Genomic DNA, 6000 nt, shown 5'->3' on the forward strand with positions numbered 1-6000 from the left:
TTAGTTGTATGAAGCGAAGTCCCTGAACCTTTTAGTTCCTGAAAGAAAGTCCTTGAACCTTTTAGATCTTTGAAGAGAAGTCCCCGAACCTTTTAGTTCTTTAAAGCGACGTCCCTGAACCGTTTAGTTCTATGAAGAGAAGTCCCTGAACCTTTTAGTTCCTTAAGAGACGTCCCTGAACCTTTTAGTTCTATGAAGAGAAGTCCCTGAACCTTTTAGTTCCTGAAGAGAAGTCCCTGAACCTTTTATTTCTATGAAGCGAAGTCCCTGAACCTTTTTGTTCCTGAAGAGAAGTCCCTGAACCTTTTAGTTCCCTAAGAGAAGTCCCTGAACCTTTTAGATCTTTGAAGAGAAGTCCCCGAACCTTTTAGTTCCTGAAGATGAGTCTCTGACCCTTTTGGATCTTTAAAGAGAAGTCCCTGAACCTTTTAGTTCTATGAAGAGAAGTCCTTGAACCTTTTAGTTCCTGAAGAGAAGTCCCTGAACCTTGTTGTTTTATGAAGAGATGTCCCTGGACCTTTAAGTTCGATGAAGAGAAATCCCTGAACCTTTTAGTTCCTGAAGAGGAGTCCCTGACCGTTTTCGATCTCTAAAGAGAAGTCCCTGAAACTTTTAGTTCTATGGAGAGAAGTCCTTGAACCTTTTAGTTCCTGAAGAGAAGTCCCTGAACCTTTTTGTTCTATGAAGAGAAGTCCCTGGACCTTTAAGTTCCTGAAAAGAAGTCCCTGAACCTTTTAGTTCGATGAAGAGATATCCCTGAACCTTTTAGTTCTTTGAAGAGGAGTCCCTGACCGTTTTGGATCTCTAAAGAGATGTCCCTGAACCTTTTAGTTCTATGGAGAGAAGTCCTTGAACCTTTTAGTTCCTGAAGAGAAGTCCCTGAACCTTTTTGTTCTATGAAGAGAAGTCCCTGGACCTTTAAGTTCCTGAAAAGAAGTCCCTGAACCTTTTAGTTCTATGAAGAGAAGTCCCTGAACCTTTTAGTTCGATGAAGAGAAATCCCTGAACCTTTTAGTTCCTGAAGAGGAGTCCCTGACCGTTTTGGATCTCTAAAGAGAAGTCCCTGAACCTTTTAGTTCTATGGAGAGAAGTCCTTGAACCTTTTAGTTCCTGAAGAGAAGTCCCTGAACCTTTTTGTTCGATGAAGAGAAGTCCCTGGACCTTTAAGTTCTTTGAAGAGAAGTCCCTGAACCTTTTAGTTCTGAGAAGAGAAGTCCCTGAACCTTTTAGTTCTATGAAGAAACGTCCCTGAACATTTTTGTTCTTTGAAGAGAAGTCCCTGAACCTTTTAGTTCTATGAAGAGAAGTCCCTGAACTTTTTATTTCTTTGAAGAGAAGTCCCTGAACCTTTTACTTCCTGAATAGAAGTCCCTGAACCTTTTAGATCTTTAAAGAGAAGTCCCTGATCCTTTTAGTTCTATGACGAGATGTCCCTGAACCTTTTAGTTCCTCAAGAGAAGTCCCTGAACCTTTTAGTTCCTGAAGAGAAGTCCCTGAACCTTTTTGTTCTATGAAGAGAAGTCCCTGAACCTTTTAGTTCCTGAAGAGAAGTCCCTGAACCTTTTAGATATCTAAAGAGAAGTCCCTGAACCTTTTAGTTCTATGAAGAGAAGTCCCTGACCCTTTTAGTTCTATGAAGAGAAGTCCCTGAACCTTTTAGTTCGATGAAGAGAAATCCCTGAACCTTTTTGTTCGATGAAGAGAAGTCCCTGAACCTTTTAGTTCCAGAAGAGAAGTGGCTGAACCTTTTAGTTCTATGAAGAGAAGTCCCTGAACCTGTTAGTTCTATGAAGAGAAGTCCCTGAACCTTTTAGTTCCATAAGAGAAGTCCCTGAACCTTTTAGATCTTTAAAGAGAAGTCCCCGAACCTTTTAGTTATTTAAAGCGACGTCCCTGAACCGTTTAGTTCTATGAAAAGAAGTCCCTGAACCTTTTAGTTCCTTAAGAGACGTCCCTGAACCTTTTAGTTCTATGAAGAGAAGTCCCTGAACCTTTTAGTTCCTGAAGAGAAGTCCCTGAACCTTTTAGTTCTCTGAAGAGAAGTCCCTGAACCTTTTAGTTCTATGAAGAGAAGTCCCTGAACTTTTTATTTCTATGAAGCGAAGTCCCTGAACCTTTTTGTTCCTGAAGAGAAGTCCCTGAACCTTTTAGTTCTCTGAAGAGAAGTCCCTGAACCTTTTAGTTCTATGAAGAGAAGTCCCTGAACTTTTTATTTCTATGAAGAGAAGTCCCTGAACCTTTTAGTTCCTGAAGAGTAGTCCCTGAACCTTTTTGTTTTATGAAGAGAAGTCCCTGGACCTTTAAGTTCCTGAAGAGAAGTCCCTGAACCTTTTAGTTCAATGAAGAGAAGTCCCTGAACCTTTTAGTTCGATGAAGTGAAATCCCTGAACCTTTTAATTCGATGAAGAGAAGTCCCTGAACCATTTAGATCTTAAAAGAGAAGTCCCTGAATGTTTTAGTTATATGAAGCGAAGTCCCTGAACCTTTTAGTTCCTGAAAGAAAGTCCTTGAACCTTTTAGTTCCCTAAGAGAAGTCCCTGAACCTTTTAGATCTTTGAAGAGAAGTCCCCGAACCTTTTAGTTCTTTAAAGCGACGTCCCTGAACCGTTTAGTTCTATGAAGAGAAGTCCCTGAACCTTTTAGTTCCTTAAGAGACGTCCCTGAACCTTTTAGTTCTATGAAGAGAAGTCCCTGAACCTTTTAGTTCCTGAAGAGAAGTCCCTGAACCTTTTATTTCTATGAAGCGAAGTCCCTGAACCTTTTTGTTCCTGAAGAGAAGTCCCTGAACCTTTTAGTTCCCTAAGAGAAGTCCCTGAACCTTTTAGATCTTTGAAGAGAAGTCCCCGAACCTTTTAGTTCCTGAAGAGGAGTCTCTGACCCTTTTGGATCTTTAAAGAGAAGTCCCTGAACCTTTTAGTTCTATGAAGAGAAGTCCTTGAACCTTTTAGTTCCTGAAGAGAAGTCCCTGAACCTTGTTGTTTTATGAAGAGATGTCCCTGGACCTTTAAGTTCCTGAAGAGAAGTCCCTGAACCTTTTAGTTCTATGAAGGGAAGTCCCTGAACCTTTTAGTTCGATGAAGAGAAATCCCTGAACCTTTTAGTTCCTGAAGAGGAGTCCCTGACCGTTTTCGATCTCTAAAGAGAAGTCCCTGAAACTTTTAGTTCTATGGAGAGAAGTCCTTGAACCTTTTAGTTCCTGAAGAGAAGTCCCTGAACCTTTTTGTTCTATGAAGAGAAGTCCCTGGACCTTTAAGTTCCTGAAAAGAAGTCCCTGAACCTTTTAGTTCGATGAAGAGATATCCCTGAACCTTTTAGTTCTTTGAAGAGGAGTCCCTGACCGTTTTGGATCTCTAAAGAGATGTCCCTGAACCTTTTAGTTCTATGGAGAGAAGTCCTTGAACCTTTTAGTTCCTGAAGAGAAGTCCCTGAACCTTTTTGTTCTATGAAGAGAAGTCCCTGGACCTTTAAGTTCCTGAAAAGAAGTCCCTGAACCTTTTAGTTCTATGAAGAGAAGTCCCTGAACCTTTTAGTTCGATGAAGAGAAATCCCTGAACCTTTTAGTTCCTGAAGAGGAGTCCCTGACCGTTTTGGATCTCTAAAGAGAAGTCCCTGAACCTTTTAGTTCTATGGAGAGAAGTCCTTGAACCTTTTAGTTCCTGAAGAGAAGTCCCTGAACCTTTTTGTTCGATGAAGAGAAGTCCCTGGACCTTTAAGTTCTATGAAGAGATGTCCCTGAACCTTTTAGTTCCTCAAGAGAAGTCCCTGAACCTTTTAGTTCCTGAAGAGAAGTCCCTGAACCTTTTAGTTCCTGAAGAGAAGTCCCTGAACCTTTTTGTTCTATGAAGAGAAGTCCCTGAACCTTTTAGTTCCTGAAGAGAAGTCCCTGAACTTTTTATTTCTTTGAAGAGAAGTCCCTGAACCTTTTACTTCCTGAATAGAAGTCCCTGAACCTTTTAGATCTTTAAAGAGAAGTCCCTGATCCTTTTAGTTCTATGAAGAGATGTCCCTGAACCTTTTAGTTCCTCAAGAGAAGTCCCTGAACCTTTTAGTTCCTGAAGAGAAGTCCCTGAACCTTTTTGTTCTATGAAGAGAAGTCCCTGAACCTTTTAGTTCCTGAAGAGAAGTCCCTGAACCTTTTAGATATCTAAAGAGAAGTCCCTGAACCTTTTAGTTCTATGAAGAGAAGTCCCTGACCCTTTTAGTTCTATGAAGAGAAGTCCCTGAACCTTTTAGTTCGATGAAGAGAAATCCCTGAACCTTTTTGTTCGATGAAGAGAAGTCCCTGAACCATTTAGATCTTAAAAGAGAAGTCCCTGAATGTTTTAGTTGTATGAAGCGAAGTCCCTGAACCTTTTAGTTCCTGAAAGAAAGTCCTTGAACCTTTTAGATCTTTGAAGAGAAGTCCCCGAACCTTTTAGTTCTTTAAAGCGACGTCCCTGAACCGTTTAGTTCTATGAAGAGAAGTCCCTGAACCTTTTAGTTCCTTAAGAGACGTCCCTGAACCTTTTAGTTCTATGAAGAGAAGTCCCTGAACCTTTTAGTTCCTGAAGAGAAGTCCCTGAACCTTTTATTTCTATGAAGCGAAGTCCCTGAACCTTTTTGTTCCTGAAGAGAAGTCCCTGAACCTTTTAGTTCCCTAAGAGAAGTCCCTGAACCTTTTAGATCTTTGAAGAGAAGTCCCCGAACCTTTTAGTTCCTGAAGATGAGTCTCTGACCCTTTTGGATCTTTAAAGAGAAGTCCCTGAACCTTTTAGTTCTATGAAGAGAAGTCCTTGAACCTTTTAGTTCCTGAAGAGAAGTCCCTGAACCTTGTTGTTTTATGAAGAGATGTCCCTGGACCTTTAAGTTCGATGAAGAGAAATCCCTGAACCTTTTAGTTCCTGAAGAGGAGTCCCTGACCGTTTTCGATCTCTAAAGAGAAGTCCCTGAAACTTTTAGTTCTATGGAGAGAAGTCCTTGAACCTTTTAGTTCCTGAAGAGAAGTCCCTGAACCTTTTTGTTCTATGAAGAGAAGTCCCTGGACCTTTAAGTTCCTGAAAAGAAGTCCCTGAACCTTTTAGTTCGATGAAGAGATATCCCTGAACCTTTTAGTTCTTTGAAGAGGAGTCCCTGACCGTTTTGGATCTCTAAAGAGATGTCCCTGAACCTTTTAGTTCTATGGAGAGAAGTCCTTGAACCTTTTAGTTCCTGAAGAGAAGTCCCTGAACCTTTTTGTTCTATGAAGAGAAGTCCCTGGACCTTTAAGTTCCTGAAAAGAAGTCCCTGAACCTTTTAGTTCTATGAAGAGAAGTCCCTGAACCTTTTAGTTCGATGAAGAGAAATCCCTGAACCTTTTAGTTCCTGAAGAGGAGTCCCTGACCGTTTTGGATCTCTAAAGAGAAGTCCCTGAACCTTTTAGTTCTATGGAGAGAAGTCCTTGAACCTTTTAGTTCCTGAAGAGAAGTCCCTGAACCTTTTTGTTCGATGAAGAGAAGTCCCTGGACCTTTAAGTTCTTTGAAGAGAAGTCCCTGAACCTTTTAGTTCTGAGAAGAGAAGTCCCTGAACCTTTTAGTTCTATGAAGAAACGTCCCTGAACATTTTTGTTCTTTGAAGAGAAGTCCCTGAACCTTTTAGTTCTATGAAGAGAAGTCCCTGAACTTTTTATTTCTTTGAAGAGAAGTCCCTGAACCTTTTACTTCCTGAATAGAAGTCCCTGAACCTTTTAGATCTTTAAAGAGAAGTCCCTGATCCTTTTAGTTCTATGACGAGATGTCCCTGAACCTTTTAGTTCCTCAAGAGAAGTCCCTGAACCTTTTAGTTCCTGAAGAGAAGTCCCTGAACCTTTTTGTTCTATGAAGAGAAGTCCCTGAACCTTTTAGTTCCTGAAGAGAAGTCCCTGAACCTTTTAGATATCTAAAGAGAAGTCCCTGAACCTTTTAGTTCTATGAAGAGAAGTCCCTGACCCTTTTAGTTCTATGAAGAGAAGTCCCTGAACCTTTTAGTTCGATGAAGAGAAATCC

The sequence above is a fragment of the Symphodus melops genome (assembly GCF_947650265.1).
Source record: "Symphodus melops genome assembly, chromosome: 10".
NCBI classification, from domain to species: Eukaryota; Metazoa; Chordata; class Actinopteri; order Labriformes; family Labridae; genus Symphodus; species Symphodus melops.